The 23,546-nt window shown below is 35.3% G+C and overlaps 1 protein-coding gene across 17 annotated transcripts in view; it reads right to left on the bottom strand.

Annotated features, from left to right (window-relative positions):
- LOC110376632 (coiled-coil domain-containing protein AGAP005037) overlaps positions 1–23,546 on the bottom strand; it is a 283,012-nt gene that overhangs the window by 171,508 nt on the left and 87,958 nt on the right. Inside the window, exon 1 of one of the 17 annotated variants that reach the window (XM_049837647.2) lies at positions 10,675–11,073. The exons of 13 other annotated variants lie outside the window; for them this stretch is intronic. The gene's annotated coding sequence lies outside the window, so the exon portion shown is untranslated. Of the gene's footprint in view, positions 1–6,014; positions 6,152–10,674; positions 11,074–23,546 lie in introns of those variants that run through there. 3 more of the 17 variants (XM_049837633.2, XM_049837663.2, XM_049837658.2) reach the window with 3 other exon arrangements.

The raw sequence follows: 23,546 nt of genomic DNA, 5'->3' as shown, positions 1-23,546 counted from the left end.
ATAGACCAATTACCGGAATATTGCAAAGTTATTTCAACGCAAAAACTTTAACGATAAAAATCCAGGCTAATTTATTTTTACCTCATCTCCATCGGTACTAAGTAATAGAGTAAAAACAATTTAACATACTCGAATACGCGTGATTGTTCAATATTGTACGGCGTAACATCCCCATCTATTATGAATTTGTGCGGTACAGTTCTAAGTAGCTTACCTACAACTAATTTGAGTGGAGGAACTTCATCGCATAGAAAATTGATAGCACTCAACCACAAGCTTCTTGCAGACTGTACCAACCAAGTATGCCTAGTATTCGCTGCCACAGGCAATACGGAGCTACCTTTGCGGCATTTTGTAATAAGCTATTTCCTTAAACCTTTGAGACAACTATTTTAATCAAATTTTATATTTTATTATTACAATATTCTGGAAAACAATGGCATCTACTATAAATAGCTGCTTTAAGTCCTTTTTAAAACAATTTTATGATAAAGAATTTTCTTAAGGTTAAAAGTCCTGAAGTCTTTTTAAAATAACATCGGTTTAAGTAGAACCTCGAACGAGTGGGTGTGATTATGACGCTTACAGGTTGATGCTTCCGACAGCTGCCTGCAACCTTTCGCACATCAAAATCACTCCATCTTGTCGGAAGTTGTGGTACACCATACTTAAGTACATTTTTGTGTACATGGTCCATACAAAAATATATTCGAAGACGTATTTAAATATTGTTTTTTGAAGAGTGGAGTTTCTTGCCGGTTCTTCTCAATAAGACCTACTCCTTGGCACCTATCTATTGACGTTTCATTAGCACCTGTACCTAATAGGTCTATATGAAATTAAAGCTTTTGACTTTGACTGTCTGTTTCAAAATTTCAATTTTTATTATTAGGCATTCACATCGTATTAATTAACGCACGATGTCCATGCGTTGACCGCGCGATGAAAATGGTCGTGCGATGATTCAACAGGAGTGTCCTTAATAAACCTGCTCACCATGGCGCGCCATACGCCTCGCGTTTGCCATGCGATCAGGCGTGACCAATTAGGACACTCAAAACAGATCGTACATTTAATTGCATATTTGAACGATGAAACCTGTCGAACGATCATTATTTAACATTTCCTGTATCTGCCTGCCTTGCGCGTTTTAATTAGTAGTGGTATGAAGCATGTGCATATGTGTACTGATAGTGGAAAAAGAACGCATCGTGCTATCGTTCGATTCTAGCCAATTAGTACGAGGGATACCTTAAGCATACATAACTCTTGGACGAGTATCCCCAACCAAGGAATAGAGAAAAACGGCTTTCACCGTTCTGTGGTGGACACTCAATTCATTGCAATTAATTAATTTCTTGTTTGTCTCCGGGCTCATTCTGCAATTCAAATGAGCATAACATATTTTCCTTTTTCCTTGTGTTGCACTTTGTCTAAATGAGATTTTTATCCTTTTAATCTTAATGCGATAATGTTTGTGAAGTGTGTGTGTGAATAAAAATGTTTGTGTTGAAATGTAGAAAATGGCTAAGGGTATTCTTTGTAAGTGAATTTTCCGAATCAATCGGAAATTAAAAGAAGTTTGTATTCACAAGGACTTTCTCTAACTTTCGAATGTGTACGAGAATTCTGGAGAATTTAATGTAATTTGAACATCACACCATTCTCGTACACCCGTAATATCGTAATATACCGAGATATGAAATAAATATGTGGCAGAAAACTTGCGAAACTTGGACTAAATCTTTCTTTTTCGTAGAGTAAACCGGTACTAAAGAAAACAAAGATAAAAAAATATGGAACTATTTATAACGGTACGGTACAATACGGTTCAAGGCTTCGGGACATTTTACGAGCTCTTCAGTGCCCTAGGGTGCAAAATAATCAAGAATTCTTTATAACACAATATGTAAGATACGATGGAATATAACTGGAAGGACTGACAAAAATCTAGGCTGGGACCTCGGGACTGGTTCACAAAGGGTCCCAAAAGAAGCAGAGGCGGATTTTAGTCAGTAAATGTTACACTCTGTTGCCGGTGCAGGGAAGGACTATCTGATGATTTCTTGTGTCCAAAAAAGGGATCTTTTCAAACTGTCACATACATTAACATATTAGCAATTAACCTTTATTTTATCCAATAAAAAGAAAAGCATGTTCAAAAAATATTTTTTAAAAAAACCAAGTACTGCCCCAGGACGTTGTAATTTCACATACAGAAGACATCTAGTGAATAAAATGCAAAAACAAATAAAAATAGGAGCTACTAAACCCAATACGGTCCGTCGTCGCTTGTATTTTAATGAGCACAACACAAGGGAGAGGTGATCCGAAGTGACATTGTGCTAGGGGCCGCCGTTCAACAATCAAATATTTACCCGGTTGACCCACTTCGTGTCCAAAGAACGGTACAGCTTTCACGTGTCATCTCTGTTCCGAATATTCTGTCACAATAAAGCTATTTTAGCATTTTTGCAACTTTAATGCCTAGCTTGCGATGGCCGACTTCGCGACATTTCACACTTCATATTTTACATGTTTATTTATAGGTGCTTGTATTTTGAGTGCCAGAAGTAGATGGATGAGTTTTTTTGGTGTGAAGTCGTCCCGCAGGGTACAGCGTGAAGGATTGTTAGACTCTTATTTGACTAAAACCCACCATGTATCTTCTGAAAGCTTTTGTGTACCAAGGCCCTGGTAACTGTTTAACAGATCGTACACGTCATTACTGACTTCAACAAAATGTGGAGCACTAGCGCGTTGCGGTAAAGCGATTGTATCCACTTACGTCTAAAACTTACGGCAGTGGACTGCATCTAAGAAAACTCTAGAGAATTTTCTGTCCGCATGCCAACAGAAACACAACAATGTATTTTTCAGGCTCCCAACAGAACCTCTTTGTGAGCAGTTCAGTAAGCGCTTCTAGACTAGATCACAATTGAAAAGGCTAAATAAAAATTGTCTGTACATTTTATACGGAATTTAGTAGTTCTGTCGTAGAAGCACAACAAAGGAACCTCAAGTTTCCTCGTCAGCAAACCGCAATAACGGAATAGGAAGCCGGACAAAGACGGTACAAACATTTTATTAGGTTGAATAGAGAACTACGTTAACATCAATTTCGCAGTAACATCAATCTCTGACAAATAATTGGTATTGTATAACATACATGCTTACATAACCCTTATTCTATATATTAGTGAAATGTAGGTATTTTTATACAACAAGCATTAACTAGGGGCAATGCTAGGTTTTTAAAAATATTATAACGTGGACCTTGGTCTGTCGTAATGGAGGCATTTCATATGCGCTTAGCGTAAATGTTATAATACTTATGTCATTTTTCACAAAGATGAAATGGTACTTACAATGTGATGTGTATGTCAGTTAAGCATGTGACAATAAACAGGTAGAATTTCTTTGGGGATCGTATGTGTAGTATAATTTTCCAACACAATCACCATCAATAGACAGTGTTATAAGTATTGAGCCTTATAATCTTCAGAAAATCGCAAGACGAGAACTGACTTAAAAGTTAATTGGGGTAATCCTACGTTGCTATAGTTTTTAAGTAAGTATCAATTCTTTAAGAATGAAGCCTCGCAACGATATTCCAAGGCACGTGGAATTTAAAATATAAATTCTAAGGGTTTTTTAATTGAACTATGATTGTAGTAATATAATGGCATCAAAACAAATTGTACGCTCAATAAAGATACTGTTTTACATTTAAGAAACCCCCTAACTTCCTAACAAAAGTCTGTCTATAAAAATACTCCTTAGTAAAAGCATTAAATCTTGTCTATAATTTTATCTTTAAAAAAAATATTATTCCTTTAAAATTGAGAGAGCCGTAGAACGTTTATTTACAACCATTAATAAAATACGGACAAAGTAAAATGTCAAGTGAAAAGAAATTCAGTATCATTAAGAATTAACAGTTCAATGTAAAAGGTAGCGTAGTATTTTATAAATAAAAATACGTTGTATTTCGAGTACAATTTTATGGGGATATTTTTAGCAACCTATCGGCGATTAAACTTGGTAGGATTAACCTTGAGCTTTTATTATATTGTAATCCGCTTAAGCCAAAAGAATCTCAACTATATAATTATTACTTAATTTTATTTCAATAAGGAAGCCACATTTTTATGGTAGGTTGCTAGCATGGTTATTTTTGTTATTTCTTTGCTGAAGATTCTGTTCCATCATTTCTTCTTCCCATCTAAAATACATAGGATTGGGGAAAAGCATTTTTAGGGGCTGTCTTTTGTGACATTGACCTTCAAAAGTGCTGATTTTATTTAGCCTACTTTGAGTTGATTCGTAGAATTAATTATCTTAATTACATCTAAGCGCATAAATTACGTCTTCACTTCTTTTTCTTCTTTTTTTGCCCTATTCCCAATTTTATTTGGGGTCGGCGCAATATGTCTAATGCTTCCATTCCTCCCTGTCACTCGTCATACTGACACTCTTTCACTTTTAGATTGAAAAGTTTTACTAAAAAATAAAGTTTATATTTAATTGATTTTTATGTTAGTAAAAACAACCTGATTGGCAATTAACAAAAGAAACTTATAATTAGAACATTTTAGGCTAAAACCGAGAAATAATATTACCTAACTACCCGCATAGTTAGTGTTTCGTAAATAATATTACTAACTTTCCTCAGAAAGTGGTTCAATTCTACGTAATTATTAGGTACCTAATACATCTTTATTTTTTTGCTTGGAAAAATAAAAAAATGCTTGTTTTCAACAGTAGTTAAAAGTTAAATGGATGCCGACTAATTAATATGGATAATAATAATTAAGTTTTCGACATGCCATGAAACTCCTTTGATGTCTTTTGAGCGTCAATGTATCAAAGTTCGTGTATGCAAACATGTTAAAATTAACTTTGTGTATTTTGTAACTGCAAAACTTGGAATAAGCTTTAATAATAAGCTTGCTATAATATAATTCGTGACTAACTGATAAAGATTCAGAATGCTTTTAAATAACGTTATCTGAAACGAAACTCATAAATGCTCATAGTATTAAAAACAGGTAATTAAAGAGGTACCTAATTATCGAATAAAAACTGTTAAGCCGTAGAACATGATTAATGATTAACCATATCAATTATTTTTTTTGTATGCAGGTATTCTAAAAATAAAAGACAAGACAATTCAATGAAGGAACACGTCTTTTCGCTTCACCTAACAACAATAGGATGAATTCCCAAAAACATACTACCCACTCATGAAGTTCATAATTCTATCAGTGATATACAATGCTGGCATATTGAAGAATCTTTGATCAAACGATAAGGGAAAACCGATTCCTGTATAAAATTATGAACAGATTTTGAAAAAAAGAGTAGTTTTTCGAGCGTCTTACGGAATGACTTCTAGTAGGTACAGTTAAATCACAGAAGGCTCATGTATCTCGGAAGTAAACAACTGATGACGGCGAAACGCACATTTGGCTAGCAGTACCCGCTTTCATAATAATCGTACACTTCAATAGAAATCCTGGTTTTCAAATTAAGTGGCGTTAACATAGCCTCAGTTTGAAAGCGGCCATTGTGTCCCGGCTTCGCCCAAACGCCCAGAAAAAGTAGTTTTAATAAATACAACGTACCAAAAACGACCTCAGAACAAGCATAAAGACCATGTTATTTTGAACGATAAACGATTCATTAAATATACACAGAAATGTTAAAAGAATCCTCCGAACGGTAAAACAATTACACGCGGAAATTCATGCTACCGACTGAAAAGATAAAATAAATATGATTCCGTTTGAGTAAACAAGAACGCAGCAACGCAGGAATCAACCGACGTGAAACCGTGGACACAAAAATTCGTAGAAAAATATTGGCACTAAAGAAAAAATATTTTGTAAAAAGTGCAATGATGCCCAAAAAAATTTAAAGGAACGGCCAAGGCACAATGTTTGATTAAAGATAATGTCAGTTGATTGGATTTTAAGTTATGTCTATGAACATAAATTAAAGTAAAAACTTACGTTTATAATAGTGGAAACGCATAGCGCGGAGTACACGTCCGCTCAGGGTAAGTACTCAAACGGGACTGGTACGTACATTTCGGGCGCGCGGGGGGGTGGGTGGTTGCATGCAAAAACCATGGCGTGAAGTTTTCCAATGAAGAAAAATACACATAGAATTTTGTTGTTTATTTTACTGAATTGTCAGTCTGTTTGGTATAAATGAAAAATTGCCGAACGCATGACGTTATGACATAAAAATAAACATGTTTTTTTAATGCGTTCCGATGCATGGATAAAATACAAAAAAACATTAAATAACAACACATTTCTTAATAATAAATGTATAATCCCTAACTTTGAAAAAACATCGGAACTTTATCGAATAAGCTGTAAAACATTACTTACCGACCTATATCCGTTCTTACTTAGATTATTTAATTTACTACAGATTTGTACAATTAATCACGATAATTGCCATAAGCCGACGCCTCAACAAGCTTACAACAAACAAATTCTTGAATCCAACAAAAACTTAAAACCTCTTTACAGTGTTTTATCTCGGCGTGCATTCAAACAACGAAATAGGATTATTTAAATGTACTTCACATTTTCAAAGCTGTACCAGCCTGGCTTCTTGGCTTTATGTGACTATCTCTAGATTATCTCAAGTCCGTTGGTACGCCAGAGCTAAGACCCCTGTCCAACAGACGACCAGCATTATTTTAAATATATTTTACTAGAAAATACTGGGAATCTCAGACTTGCTTACAGAGGTTTTGCAGCGTTATTAAAATAAGTTTATTAACTCAAGTCCGGTTTACAAAGCCCAGACTCCTCGGCAAACTATTCTACTGGGGAAGCGGATCGGGCTCGTTCAATTTTGGCTTCTTTGTGATTCGTATTGTCTCGGGACCTCAAAGGTGCAGACATAATGCCTTTGACAACTCCGGAAATTGTATTCAGGACCTAAAGTCAGTACCCGTTCTTTTGCCTGCGGGTGATATTTCTTTACTGCAATCTCTAAATAGGTTTCTAAATATTATTGTTTGCTTCACGAGAACAGGAGTAGTAGGAATTGTGTATGGAATAAGAATAAGATAATAATTGGGTTCTCCTGATATAGACACAGGTACAGTTATGATATTTTATGTCCATATCACTCTGATCGGGTGATGTTATATAAAAAACTTTGAATATTTTAGAATTTTTATTACTAACAAATTGCGCCCTACAAAAATGATTTACTAACTATGCCAACAGTATATTTCGTCCGTAAAACCCCTACATACAATTCCAATCGCCGCTAAGCGCAGGCAAAGAATTTCGTCTCGGAATGTGAAAAGCTTTGACCCGTAATATCGTATTTCGCAGCTACAGCCACATAGCTACGCGGCTACGAGTGGCTGCGAGCCGCATTACTATATATTCTATTTGAGCTAGAGAAATATAGGTGGCTGCCAGTAAATATTTTATTGCTCATTTTATTAGTGCTTGGAAAAATCCTACCCGTCTTATCACAAAAACTTTTAAATGTCAGTTTAAGACTTGTCTAAAAAAATGTCAGATTATGACGTTGACATATGGTTCATTTTGCAGCCACAATTTTTTTAGACAAGTGTAAAATAGATGTTTAAGTTTTTGTAGTAACGCCATGAGTGTTTGTTTTAATTGCTAGATTTATGATGCTGTATTACGGAGATTAACATCTTACACTTTACTTATACATCATTAAAAAAAATATATATTTTTTGTGGTATATATTTCAACTTCAGTGATTTAAAAAATTACAGTTAAATCAACCTATCTCAAAAACTATAAGAGATACTTTGATCAAACCAAAAATCGTTGAAAGAGTTAATTAGCATGCATCACCTCTATTTTTTTTAGAATTTTATACCCCGTAGTTATAAAAATAGAGGGGGGGGGACATACTTTTTACGACTTTGAGAGCTGATATCTCAAAAACCGTTCACTTTAAGAAAAATGTTTTTTAGAAAACTTTATATCATTTTAAAAGACCTTTCCATTGATACCCCACACGGGTATGTACATCGAAAAAAAAAATTTCATCCCTCAGTTACATGTATGGGGGGCCCCACCCCCAATTCTTTTTTTTACTATTTAGTGTCATATTTTTGTAGCGGTTCATACAACACATATTCCCATCAAATTTCATCACTGTAGTACTTATAGTTTCCGAGTAAATCGGCTGTGACAGACGGACAGACGGACAGACGGACAGACGGACATGACGAAACTATAAGGGTTCCGTTTTTGCCATTTTGGCTACGGAACCCTAAAAACGGGTTGCTTCAATATTTGAACAATTTATTTGTAAAAGCCCTCAATAAAGTGCTTCAAAAATATTGCTGAAAGAATATTTAACATAAAAATATGGTATCCTGGATTTTTTCCTTGTATGAAATTATTTAAGAGTTTTATTTCACGTTGTTATTGTTAAATATAAAAACAATTTTATATCTCAATTCTTTAGTTACCTTTTGTTATTTAAGTTGTTCATATTGAGACGAAAACCTATTCAGCGTAAGTACTTCAAATAGGTAATTAGTGGCTTGGAAAAAACACAGCGTTATATTATATGTTGCTTGATACTGTTATATGTTATACGTTATATGTTGTTTGATATTGTTTATGTTAATTATTATTTGTAGTTTTGTTTAATTTAAGGTTGTATATATTTTTATTATACTCTTATGTAGGTATGTACTAGCTTCTCCCCACGGTTTCACCCGCGTCCCAGATGGTGGCAAAAACTTTCCTATATCCTTCTCCCGGACCTAAGCTACCTCTTCTCTAATTTTCAGCTTAAACGGTTCAGCCATTCTTGAGATATATAGATATGTTTCATCCTCCGAGCCTTTTCCCAATCATGTTGCGGTCGGCTTCCAGTCTAACCGGATTCAGCTGAGTACCAGTGCTTTACAAGAAGCGACTGCCTATCTGACCTCCTCAACCCAGTAACCCGGGACAGCCGGGACCTACAGTTTAACGTGCCATCCGAAACACAGCCAATGGTGTCTAAGATATACTTAGAAAGTACATACAAACTTAGAAAAGTTGCATTGGTACTTGCCTGACCGGGGATCGAACCCGCGCCCTCGTACTTGAGGTTGGTCCTTTACCCACTAGGCCACCACGACCTTCTACACTGTACCTAATCTAGATTAAAGTTACGTATTTAATCGGATGATTTAAGATTGAAGTTTGTTTGTAGTGTGGAGGTATGAGAGCAGAGAGTAAAGCTCATCATACCTCGCACTAAAGGGAGGATCCTCCGACCGGACAGGTGTTTTTGTCCGGTGGGCTACTGCCCTGTCCGGTGGGCTACTGCCCACCGGATATATAGATATGTTTAAGAGTACATTATAAGATTTGTGATTGGAATGAAGGACGAAAATCGAGGTGTGTTGGTTATCTAGTAAAAATCATAATACAGGTACTTTAAAATATTATTTTTTTAGAGACATCGGTACGATTATTTGATTTTAAGCTGTATTTTATTACTATGGATTTACTTAACATTGCGTCATTTCACGTCGAGAAGAGAAGTCTTAAGACTTGCCTTGCCCTGCGTTCCCGTTCGTTAGTTATGCTCATTTATTCTTTTTAAACACATTAAATATATTTTTAAATATTTAGTACAAAACCATTTTTATATACGTACACATTTATAAATATATTAACCACGTTATCCACGCATTGAATGGAAATAAGCGCTATAATTCGTGTTAAGTATTAATATCAAACAAAATAAATTATTTTCTCCTGTGTGCTGTTTATTTACCCAGTTAATTAATGTACTGTTATAAAATTACCCCTATCGACCGTGATGAGGTTTTTTGACGCTTTTTAGTTTTATTGTCAATACATCCTTTAATTTTATTTTTTATGTCAATCTTATAAATTACTCTAACGTACATATTTTTGTAGTAAATAAAAGAAACTAACTTCCAATTTTTTTTGTAAAAGCACCCATTGATTTCCTATTCGGGTCGCTTCCTTGAAAAAATCAATAAAAGCTTGAAGGTTTAGAACCACTGTTACCAATCCGCGTTGCTACATTAGTAATATTCGATTTTAAACAATCACTACCGTTATTAGTTAAAGTAAAACAGAAACACCGTTACATAAGAACTTAACTAAAATCCCGTGAAGTCCAGACTTTTGTAGCCCTAGAATAATTTCCCGCCCTAATGGTGAATGAATGAAAAGTTGACGCACATGCACGCCGACGAATTGAGCTGTAGTAAATTTGAACTGTCTTGCAAGTGCTATACGAGGTATGAATAATCGTTGCGTGATTTATGAAGCGATGTAAACGCAACGTATTAAATTTGAACCCTGCGCTGTAGTGATAAGGTTGATTCCCCCTGTCTGCGTGGCCACGCTAGTGCTGCAAGCGAATCTAGCACTTATATTGGGGATATGCAACGCGCAGAATCAGATGCACCGTTGACCTCATGGTGGAGAGGCGCCGCTGCGCCGTAGTAATAGATCACGTGGCCACCCCACCCGGCTCCCTACGCCGACTACGCTACGTCACAAGAACTCATTAAACAACTTATGGCTTACCGGAACATAAACAATAATAACAGTTATATGAAGGGCCACGGCGTCTCTAGTACATCTCATATGACTTTAGAGCTATAGTAAGTACCTACTATTACTTTGGTGTTTGTTTTATCACAGTTCAGAACTAGTTGGAGCGGTGCCGCGCGGTCGGCGTTCTTTCGCCGGTACAAGGTCGGGGGCGCCGTCTGCGCCCACGGACGCCCTCTTGGAGACTGAACAATTCTGCTTGTGTTTTTGCTGTAGATAGATACTCAGCTAGTTATGTTGGGCCTGTTGCGCGGCATTGGGTGCGGCACTTGCGCACAGCTTGTCGCCAACGATCGATGCGGGCGACGACCTTGCGCGGTGGAATATCTCATCCTCGACCATATCTTCACACCAAAATTTAGGTAAATACACGGGAAGAATTCCGCGAGGCAATCTAAATGCAGCCGCCGGCCGCGCGGCGCGCCCGCCGCCCTCTGCCGCACTGTATTACACGGGGAGGTGCAACGCTGACAATCCGCCCTTCAATAGATGTCAACGAAAGTACTGCACAATAACAATATTGCACCGAGAAACGACCTCTCTCTCGCACTAAGCCCGATCTCCACGAAACACGAGCAAGCCCGGAGTAGCGCGGAAGTTAACGCCCGGCACTCGATCGCCAAGTATGCACTTCAAGTCCCTCACAATTCTAATCCTTTAAATTGTTTACCCTTAACAATATTGTTGAAAATAAACTCTGTAAAATAAAGCAAAGTATAAAGTAATCACATTAATAAGGTGGTGCCTGCAGCAGAATCACGGCAATTAAAATAAAGCTCATTAAGTTAGAACGCAAATACCTCACACACGAAGCGTCGTCATATTCCGCAAACAGTCCCACTTAGCAGTTTATATAAAATAAAATCCCGTAGACGCAGCCTGTGTAAGTTACGTGATATTTACCATTTTCCGTATTTACCCTTTCAACGTTCTCAAATAATATTAATTTGTCATAAATAAACCCTGAAATTCAATTCCAAAGCTGTAAGCAAATGAAGGATCCGGTATCTCGTCGCGTAATTTTAAGGTAGACTATCAATAGCATCATTTAATTCTACTTGTACACAAGCAGAAACAAATAGCGAGATATATTCCATAGATATGCTTCATACTACGTACGATCGACTAAATAATTCCCTTTATCTCCTCTAGGTACGCTGAAAGTGTATCGACTCCTATCCATTAGAGAAAACAAAAGAATAGATTTTTCAGGACTTACAGATACTTAAATCACTTAGAAGAAAACTGTAATAATTCAAAATAAAGCTTCTAACTTTAACTTTTCTATATTGTTTTCTTCGACAATTTAAATGCGTCAAAAGCATTCGAAGTAAAACAACAAATATAATAACTTTTTAGTGGCGTACCTATCTGGCCATTTACATCTCTGATGTTCATGAAAAATACTTGGAAATAAGTATTGAGCGACGCGTATTCATTGGATAATTTCCTTAAATGTGAATAACATTTATCCCTCAAAATTACCATGAAATCATATTTTTTCTCACATTGAATCGAAAATAACAAACCAATTAACTTCAATACAATGAAGGAAATTATATCCAGCATCATAAATGTTTCACTTTATCACAAACGGTCTGTTGAAAATATCGCATTGTAAATTAATCCTTTGCTTAATATCGTTTAGAGTTGAATCGCAGGCGGTGTCAATACTCATTTATTTGATTGAAACTGCTCAACTACCATTCAATTTGGTTCTGTCGCCAAACGTTGAAAATTAAACCCGATTATGACATGACTGTGTCCTATAATGCTGCCCAAAATACTCGGATTATCGATAAATAGTTCAGGAATCGAATTTAGTACCGTATTTTTTACTATAAATAATTCTTTGGTAAACATAAATAAAATATATATCTTCAGTACTTAAATAGTCGCAGTGTAAAAAACATGTTAAAGAAGGCAAATATACTGAAGATCGCCGTAGAAAATGGACCTCAAAATGAACAATAATAGCCAAAATTCCTGCACTGAAATACCGTTGCACTAACAGAAGCGACGTAGCATCAATTCCGGTATTTAAGCACATTGCATTAATTAAGACGTCTTACAATTACACCTTGATTTCAATATTCTGTTCGTTCTCTCGCGAATCAGCGCCGCGCCATTCAAAGTGAGCTTCCCTTTGTGGATGATAACTGCTCAGAAATAATAAATGAAATATGGATATTTCTTGGGAATGAAAACGCACTTTAGCTGTAGCTTTGTACTTATTTTTAGTTCCGAACGTATAAGTTACAAAGCCCGCTTTCTGATAAGTAAACGAACAGTATTTGTTTTCAGTAGAGGTTTTCTGTCCAAACCGTCAGAAGTCGATCGGAAGTTATGCGCATAAATACATTTCGGGGTTTCAATATTATTTTAATACTATCTGTTTCTTGTGGTTTCGACTGCATTCTGAGAGAACTTCTTCCCATACGCGGCTATAATGTAATCTATGTTGACCAAATTTAGTAACATTCTAATGGTGAAAAAATAATATGTAAAAAAAACTTGAGCTTATTTTCACATATTGTCAAATCATTCCTTTTCATAACATAATAATTATGTAGAAATAGCAAATAAAGGTTGTACCCACAACAACTTTTACCCACAACAACCTTTGTACCTACTCTTGACATTATCCTACTAGTATTACGAAAGTATAAGTTTGCTTGTATGAATGGATGAAACATGTTCCCCTTTCACGAAAAACTATTGAATGGATTTTGTTGAAACTTTTCAGTAAAATTGCTTACATAATATCAGTTTAACATATGTTAGTACTTTAATCCGTCTGCAGAAAGCAGTTCCCTCTGGACGCAAAACCGTGAAACCGTGTGCGGAAGCTACTGTATTATAGTCGTAAAGGCTAGTACGTAACTATGAACCACTATAGTACGTAGGCACTCCTATATAGTGCAAGTTGCACAGATCTCTATAGGAAGACTACCCCTATGGCTTTGAGTGCATCTCACTCGGCGAACACAGTCAACTGATTGTGTTTAATGCCAGGGTAGCTAGCTATTCAGGCGGACAGTATCCGCGCCACTACTTCAGGGTTAATTTTCATCAAAATTACGTTATTTTATTGTAAAATTAAATTCATAAATTAGTTGAGTTTATTAAATTCTAAAAAGCAAACTGTTGGCTTTTCGTTATCTGCCTAGTCTTTTCCCAATTATGTTGGTTCTAGTCTCACCGGATATTGCAAAGTGCCATTTTTACACGCAGCGACTGCTTAACTAACCTCCTCAACTCTCTTGATAAAACTGGTTGCAGAGACGTTAAAAAGACTACAAGGTATCTTGCCTTCTGAAACACGAAAAAACTCGTCTTGACAAGGCGGTCACCCATCCAAGAACCGATAGCGGCAAGAATACTTGGCCTTGACTTACCACGAGCTCGCCAACACGAAACGCGGCTAAAATCACAATAATATCAAATTCATAAAACTATCAAACTCGTCTCACTGCAAGTTAAATAAAAAGCAATACAAAATTGAGCTCTCACTTATCCTCTTCCCGGGACTTCTTGGAATACTGTGGTTTAAATGGCATCGGAATACCTTTAGGTAAGAGGCGGCATTCGTAGAAATCTTGTTTGGAATTCGACGCTTCGACCCTTGAACCGGGACGGTATGCTCGGTGCACCCGTGTTCTTGACGCGCGACAATTTTTTAATCTTTTTAAAGTTCCGTAGCTTAAAAGGGAAAAATAAAGCTGTTTTAGATTACTTTTTTATCGGTCTGTCATGACCGACCGTTGATATCGAGTTTGATTTCTATGAAGTTGCGAGACTTAATAAGTTTGCGTAAAAATACAAAATAAAAGGTCATTTATTCAGACCGCATAATTCGACATTCTTAAAGGAATGAGAGCCCAATAAATATCTACTTCCCATCATCCTAGAACTTTGATTAGCATATCCTATCGTTTTCCCGCAAGTACCAGAAAAAATCGCAAACTATACTTATATTGTAGGTACTTCATTCAAAAACAAGGGGTACATCTAATAGAATTTTCAACAAACTGAAGCCACTAGCTACTTCCGCTTATATCCTTCGTAAACCTTATTTGCCCTAAAAGTGCAGAGTGTCATTCTTTAAGAAGACTATCTTATCACATGCCTTAAGATTTACCCAAAAGCCTGCAGCCAGGCTTTATTCAAGAGCCGAAGCTTAAAATCCCGCAGAACAAACCAAAGCGTCCGAATACCAAAAACTATTTCAAGCCAACGAATTAATGTCAGTTTGTTTCGTTAAATTGATCGCGAAACCTACAAAATAAACTTTAACCTTTTTTTGCTGGCTATTGTAAACACTGACCTCACGCCCGGACCTGTTTTAACACGCGTTTGTTTTTGGGTAGGGTTTTCATAACTTTTCAGAACAACTTTTTGGACTATTTGAGAACGGCGCAGGTGAGAGTGAACCAGGCCAGTTTTAATATGACAATCGTGACCGGCTGGTTAGAAGTTTTTGCCACACGAATTTAAACTTTCTATAGATAAATAGGTACTATAGCTTCGGCTTGAGAATGGAAAAATAATTTGAGTAAAACGCAAATCTAATTTGCCAAAATTATCCATCACTACGAATAAAATAAAACTAAAAGATTAAACGAAAAGCTTTATCCAACACATTTGAAACAACTCTGAATCACCTTGAATTTAACCTAGTATTTTTCTTCGCCACAAAATTCCCTTCATCTCACCGTTTTTCCGCTTTCATTGTTGGGGTTTTAATAGAAAAAGTTATCTGCGCATTATTAAAAACACGGAAAGCTTGCAAACCGTAAGTACTAATATAATGAGCTTCCCGCTCGTGAACTTTGCAAAAGTATTTCATAAATGTGGAAATTCTGAATTGATGTTGTTTACACATATTAAAATAGACCAGTAGTTTAAAATGTTTCTGTATAATTTCCTGTTTTGTTTTCAAAATACGCTTACACATTTAATATGTGATGTTAATTTAATTTATAACGAGTCTAAAGCATGTACCAAATTGTATTATTCTAAATTCTAGACAAATTAGTTGTTGTTTAATTTGATTCAATATACACAATTAGTTATCCGGCTAAGTATACTAATATGGGCAAGCTAGTTGCTTGTCCATCAAGTTTATGTCACAAAGCAGGTATTTGCTTGTAAATTAAACGGTCGTCAATTAATTAGAGTATCGGCTATACCTAGCTAGTTCAATCCAAACAGAACAGTTAAGCTCAATTAGCTTTTTAATTAAGTTTGCATTAGGATAATGTATACTATACCTACACCCAAGATTATACAATAAAGATGATTGACAACTATTATTGACGTTTAACGGCTTTCTAACAACATTAAATAACATCATCATAAATTCGATCCCTTAAGTAGGTATTTTAATCCTCCGTGGGCGCAACCAAGTCGATGTATTTTTATTGAGGCCTGCGTTTCACGACAGTCACACCAAGATTTAACTTTCAACATTTAGCGATTGAACCGAATTAAAAGGGTAGTTGAGCAATTTCCAATCAAATAAATGAGTATTGACACCGCTTGCGAATCATCAATCCTGTTTCCTCGAAGGATAAATATTTGCATGTCCTACAAATACCTAATTGGTTTCCATTCTGAGTGCCGTAAACCAAACAGAGTACTGTCAATTTTATTAAATGACAGAATTAAGGATTGTTCAATATTTTTTGCTTGATATTGTAAGAGAAACACGGAAAACAACCGTAAATCAAAATGAGGAAGTCAAAGAAAATAATAATAACCGGATTCTCTTTCCAGGAACCATTTTCATTTTTACTTATAAATAATTTTGTTGAGAAGTATTATATTCTATAGGGTTATGTTATTTTCTATTGTTCAGAAAAAATAAATTTACATTTTACTATCAAGGTACCTCAATTGAATAAGGTTTAATTAGGTAAGTCCCAGCATCTTCAAATCAGTTTAATGTATGACAAACGAGTTCAAGGCACGGTTCAAGGGGCCTAGTCCGTTTAGTATCTAAGGCCCTTACTTTGAATTATGTATGAACATTTACATGCATATACATATGTGTATAATCTATCCCCTTGGTCCTCTCCGTATTCTGAGTTAATAATATAATCAACTCTTCGAAACGAAATGCATTATATTAAGTAAGTAATAGAATGATTAACGCTCAATCCTTCTCTATGTGAGAGGAGACCCGTGCCCAGCAGTGGGACGATAAAAATAAAATAGCTGATGATGACGTAATAGAAACGCTAACAGCGGACTTTTAATATCTATGCTGTTCAATGTGATCAAGTGATCTGCCATAGAACAATATATTTATGCTATTATTAAATAGCTGTCATGACTATCTCTTCACCAGGTGAGGTAGGATTTAAGCATGCTTAAAATAAAAACCTCCCAATTGCAAAGTGACGGACATAAGAGCTTTGGAGTACATCAACAACCTTTAAAATAAATTCACAAAACTCTACTAAAATATACTCAAAATTCTGGTTCAACTGGTAAAGGCGTTTCGTCATGGGAACATATTACGTAAAGTGCGTGTTATACTTAAGTATGTGTGTGTTCTCTAAGACGTGACCTTGGAAAGGGCTTGGTTTCCATCCGCGCATTTTCGATCGACATCGGATTACATCGGCCGTCTATCTAGGTGACAAGTTAGATCCTCAGATAGAATACAAGATTACGTGTATGTGGGACGTGCTTAATAAACAAACAAACAGACATAGGATACCGCTAGAGATTTAAAAAGTATAAAATATAATTCTGAATTAAAAACATTAAAAATTCTCCTTTGCAGTATTCACAAAAACAGAAACAAGTCTAACACGAAAAAATATTATTTACTTTTGGTAATGAGTACGTGCAATGATTTACTCGAGAGTTGGTAAAAAAGCAAGTAAACAATCAACACTAAATACAGAGAGCTTTAATAACGCAAAGTGATGGTGCTCTAGCTTAGTATTTTTACTTCGTTTTCTCTCTTCGTTAGGGTTTCCTTTAGCGCGAATATCTATGTTCTTTTGTTTTTCACTTTACGAGCTCAATCAGCCCCACAAACAACGTAATTTAATCCTAGACAATTTCAACCTACTACTAATTTTGCAAGCAAATGTTACCTTACTGTGAGCTGCAAGAGCATGTAAGAAAAGAGTATTTAAATTAACTGCATTGTTTATGATTTCAGTACCTTCAGACATTTTTACAAAGTAGATATTTCTTCGGTCCAAAGTCTCGAAGATAATATACTCGTACAAAATCATTTATACTATACATTGCATTCTATGATGGTGGCACAGGAACTCAGGAGTCATAACCAAGGACTTATAATATTATTACCATTTGACTCCAAATATCCAATTACAAACTTTATTTTTTTTTATTTAAACACAAAAAGCTTGCCTTCATATAAAATCTGAACTAACAAACTGAAAAGGAAGAAACAAGATGGAAACAGTTTGGACTGTTCTTTTCAACACTTATCTACCTAGGAAGTCCCCAACTGCTATTGTTGACATTTGTGAACATCGCCCTTCTTGGAATTCGAATAAAACTAACTAAAATAAAATAAATGTACAACGTAAGTTTCCTCTAAGCCTCTTAACAAAAGCATTTCAACAATAAATACAAGAAATGCGAGTGGATGTACCACAATTCAGTGCAGAGAAAACATTTTACATTAAAACGTTTTTCGAGTCCGCAACTTACTGCACCCATGATACATCCCTCGAGTGTATTTATTTATTTCCATTATCTAAAGTGGCGTAACTTCGTACAACTATCGAATCGAAAATAATTTTAAATTTGAAAGGAATAAAGTTTAATTTTCAGTTGATTAAAAAAAACCAACCATTTAAATGGTTTAAATGCAGAACTGAAATTCTGCAAGCAGGTAATTGAGATTGCGAACCGGAGATGGAAAAATTCATAAAGAGAAATAGAAATACATTTTATCCGTCACCATTTTTAGTAAGTACACTGGCGTTGTAATGTTCCCATCGCCTTCGCTTTTCGCTTTAGTGGAATGTTCTGCATCTAGTTGCAGTTTAGTTTACTGACATCATTTATTCAGGCTGCCGAAGTTATTACACTGAATATAGACACCTTGTTACCATAAACTTTGAAAACATGTAGGTTACACGGGTCGACTGTGTGAGTGTGACACGAACGCTCTACAATAGAGAAGGGTGATAATGATAATTAAACATTGTTATCTCGTGAACTATTTTAATGAATATAGTGGCTGCGACCGATGGAACTGAACCACATTATAATAAGACCCTGTACGGTGGGCAGAGATAAAATTGGCTCTAAAATGACATAGGTAAAATATAACTACCTATTTTATGTTTCCAATGAGATTAAAAGCATGTATCACAGAATGTTGTTATTTAACACCATACGGAACAACATGCTAAGTACCTACAGACCTACATCCTACATAGGTGTTTGTAAAATTCCTGCCATCAAATTGAAAATGCAAACGAGGGAGCACTATAAAAGCCATCCACAATCCTGAGTAAGGTTGAAATCGATAGCCGAAGGCAGCGCCACAAAAAGTTGCCACACTCGGAAAGCAGGAATAAAAGATAATAGACAATTAATCCTCGTTTCAAGCATTCGCTTTGAGTTAAAACACGAGAAGGGAAAGTATAATGTGTGGCCGAGCGCAATAAAAGTTCGCATACTTCTGTTTGTTACACGAATGGTTTTGTTGCTCAACCGCATGGTTAACACGTTAACCACTGAATACATTAAAACGAAATGGTATCGGTTACAATAAATGATAAATAAATATTTATTATTTGAATATCGGTGTTTACTAAGCGCGCTAGTTAAAGCCGCACTATTTACAAAATGCAACAAACACTGATTCATCCATTTACTGCATTGTATTCATGGTTTTACAATTCATTTGTGTGTTTCCTCGTAAAATGTTTTGCTGGATGTGTGAATAAATGATGTGCGAAATTTACAAAAATAAACCTTCATTTAATAAAGCATTATATTGAAAATGAGGAAAATATTGGTGAGGATGCATTTCGATTATATTTTAACCATGAGCACGCCTCGAATTTGGGCAGGTATTAGATTACACTTATCGGAAAATTGTATGAAAGTTCATTATGAGTGAAAACCTACTTACAGACAGACAAACGCGGAGGACAACCATTCTTTAACTTTTGAAGACGGGAAGTTAGTATGTGTCTATATAAGTAAATAAGTAGATATGTGTTTCTAAGTGTTGATAAGGCGTTTTTAAAAACGCCTTTATTTTTAAACTTTTTTTTTAAAGGCATTATAACAATAGTCTCTCATTTCATGTCGATTTATATGGCATCAACATTGTATACCTTATTGAACGAATACACTGCACCGCATACATATTCAGTAAGCGTCAGCCTTAAACTGGTAAAACTGCTGGTCCTGAAAACACGTCGTGTTAGCTTAAACGGCCCGTTGATTGTGGTATGGATGGGGTATGTTATCGATCCAACACATACAGATCTACCACAATTAACCCCCTATATTTTGGTTTAGTTCAAAGCAACCTGTGACACCGCCAATGCGGTTTTGAAACAATTAGATACTGACTCATTTTTAGATAGGAACTCAAAATACAGTTTGAAAAAATTGCTCCGCCTAAGAAGAGTCGGATGTTTCCACACAGATACTGGTTTTCATTAAAATAAACCTGGCCAAGTGAGAGTCGGACTCACGCACGAAGGGTTCCGTACCATTATTTATAAAACGGACAAAAAATTCACGTTTGTTGTATGGGAGCCCCCAAAATATGTACATGTTTAATTCTAGTTTTCAGTATTTGTTGTTATAGCGGCAACAGAAATGCATCATCTGTGAAAATTTCAACTCTCTAACTACGAGTATCACGGTTCATGAGATACAGCATGGTAACAGACGGATGGACGAAGGAGCGAAAACCATAGGGTCCCGTTTTATCCTTTGGGTACGGAGCCCTAAAAAGAAATGGTATTAGAAAGTCAATTACATTTTTATAACTTTCTCTTGATTCAATACTGCCGAAACTTGATCCAGTTCGAAAGCGGCTGTACAAATACGAAAAATGGCGTTCATTCCAATTTTGGTGGGTTATGTAAGTAATAGTTTCAAATTCCAAGCTTTATCCAAAAGAAGAAAATGAAAAATGAAACTTTTTGTATAAAAATAAATGGTGATGGAAAATTTTGAGTTTGGCAATACTACCCTACTTGAAAAACTACACACTAAAGACGGTCATGGTTTGACCGTTTTCGGTGCAGTTGACAATTCCGTCAATCAGTACAAAAAATGCTAGTAACCCTTGAAAACTGATGGCTGTGTAATTCATTACCCCTAGAACTCTAACATGATTTAAAAGGATGTAGTTCTGTCTGTCACTGTGAACTTCACACGATCTAGACGCATTGTAGATATGCAATCTTACAACTACATATATACGTATAGTATGAAAAGACAAATTCAAAAATAGAATAATACCGTCGTACAGTAATAACTTTTAAACGTTAGTTGAACACTTGTCTAAAAAGATGTTAGATTATGTCGTTGAAATAAGGTCTGTTTTGCAGCCACATTATTTTAGACAAGTGTTCAATAGATGTTTAAGTTTTTGTAGTAAGGCTGTTAATCTTTAATATTGTGTATTGGGTTTACAGTTTACAAAGTACTTGCTTCGGTCTTCAACATGAAGGTCACAGAAATACCTTCGGTATTCGGTATAATCGTAGCTCTTAACCACGGATTAATAGTCGGGATAGATACCACTGAGCCGAGTGCGGGAATCTGTTTCAAACTAGAGTATTATCATTTCACGTTGATACGCTCGGCTTTAACTACCTATCTGCTAGTTAAATGATTTATATTCAGACATTTCTGTTTTTAAAAGTAGGTACCATTTAAGGGCTTATTACATTTGACTAAATTCAATCGTCTAAATGAAAGAAAGAAAAACATTTTATTAAATGAATTTTTAAAAATGATGAGGTTACTAAAGTCAGTCAAATGAAATCGCATTTAGGAGGGTAGGTTTCTAAATTAAGGAAAAAGTAAGGCTACTTACTCACTAGATCAGTTAGAAACCTAATTAGGCTACTAAATGTAGTAAAGAATAATAATTCCAGTAAGATCGGAGCTATTCCAAGCAGTTTATGTAACACTGAAAGATGTTTTCCGATCGCTCCAGGAGCTCCTAAGATTAAAGCGTTTAAATAAGATTATTCGATAAAGTTACTTACGCTTGATAGTTGCTATTTAATAAACCTGGTAACAGTACCTGAAAAGAAACCAGAAATCTTTAATAAAACTTTGGTTTAAAATGACAAACTATCCGCTTCGCCTGAAATAAATAGGTTAAACTTTATAGGTTATAAAGTGGGTTGCAGCCTCGTCGTCGTTATCTAAATGATAATACTGCCAGCCTTTTGGGCAAGTTTCCAAGCGAAGACCGACTGTACAGAATGTAAGCATTTAATTATGTCGGAAATTTGTGGCCGCTGATATTAAAATACTGCCTTAAATTCCTATTTGTGTAGCCGTCGGGAGCTGCTAGTATTAAAATTGACCATATTTTTAAATAAGCTTTTCTACTACAATTCTCAGATTTAGAGATGCAGTATCAAAAATTTTTCGTGTGATAACTAGTAAAAAAAACAAAAATATAGCAATGAATGACTTTATCAGGGAAAACCTGTGATTCTCAATACGGTATTTAACGAACAGTTTGACCGTACAATAAAAGCCGCAGGTTAAAAAAAATATGAATGGAAAATACGTTCAGAAAGGAGACTATCGGCCACTGGAATTTAAATAAATAAAAGGCTCAAAAAGTGGTGTCCACGCCGAAAAATTGCGTGTCAAAAGTGAATACTTAAAAATAAATTTTCGTGCAGATTTTTGTGAAATTTAAATTATTCTCATTTATTTTTAAGGTTTCGTACCGTACCCAAAGGGAAAAACGTGACCCTATTTTCTGCGTTAATCTATCCGTCTGTCTATCATGAACGTGCCGAAAGTGAGCGCACGTTACGCAGTTTATTGTATTTCCATACATATTCACTTTTTCGTTCACATCTAACCGACGATACGTTATGCGTAATATGCATGAACGCTGACTTTCGGCGGCTGACAGTCAGTTTGAAGCTGAATATCTATCTATAGAAATAATTCTAGCTCTTAAAAGAAATGCCTCACTTTAATCACTAAACATTATCTAATAACTATAAAAAATGGTTTGGGTAAATTATTTTTTTAGCAACAAGTCATGAACCTGAAATAGTATAAAAGAATAAAAAGCAAGCTTTTACTAAAATACCAAAACAGTGTCAAAGTTAAAAGTACTGTTTGATATTCAAATGAAAAGCCACTAATTAGGTATTTTTCTCGAGACAATGGATTTGATTTTCAATGTCCGTAAATTCTATATTTCGCGGTTCTTTTATCAAAAATCTTCAACATTTCCATACAATATGTTTGAGAAAAAATTATTTCATTTTATTATTCTATTTCTTGGTTTATTTTTTTTTATAACTTTAAAGCAGTATTAAATAACAACTGTCTGAGACTCATCATTACTATTTGATACTATGTACGTTCGTATTCTGTATGTATCAAAATATATAGTAGTGAAAATACATGTTTTATTTAATTTTAACATCGCATTAAAGTAAATAATGGAACAATGCAAAATAAAGTGGTTCCTGGAGCCCTGCGTTCCTGAAACCTCGGATTTCAGTTTAAAAGGGTAAAATAAAAGTGATATTTTTTATGGTTCAGATAAAATTTTAATAAAAATAATAAAAAAAAACACAGGCACCCAAAAAATATTTTATAAAAATTTGCAATTTATAGCTTACGTAAATAAAAAATGTCAAACCTCAATCAAAAAAAATAAACTCCCAGCAACGATTTTCCGGGGTCAAA

This window comes from Helicoverpa armigera, chromosome 1, assembly GCF_030705265.1.
Source record: "Helicoverpa armigera isolate CAAS_96S chromosome 1, ASM3070526v1, whole genome shotgun sequence".
Taxonomy (NCBI): Eukaryota; Metazoa; Arthropoda; class Insecta; order Lepidoptera; family Noctuidae; genus Helicoverpa; species Helicoverpa armigera.
This window is presented reverse-complemented; position numbering and strand designations above follow the sequence as displayed.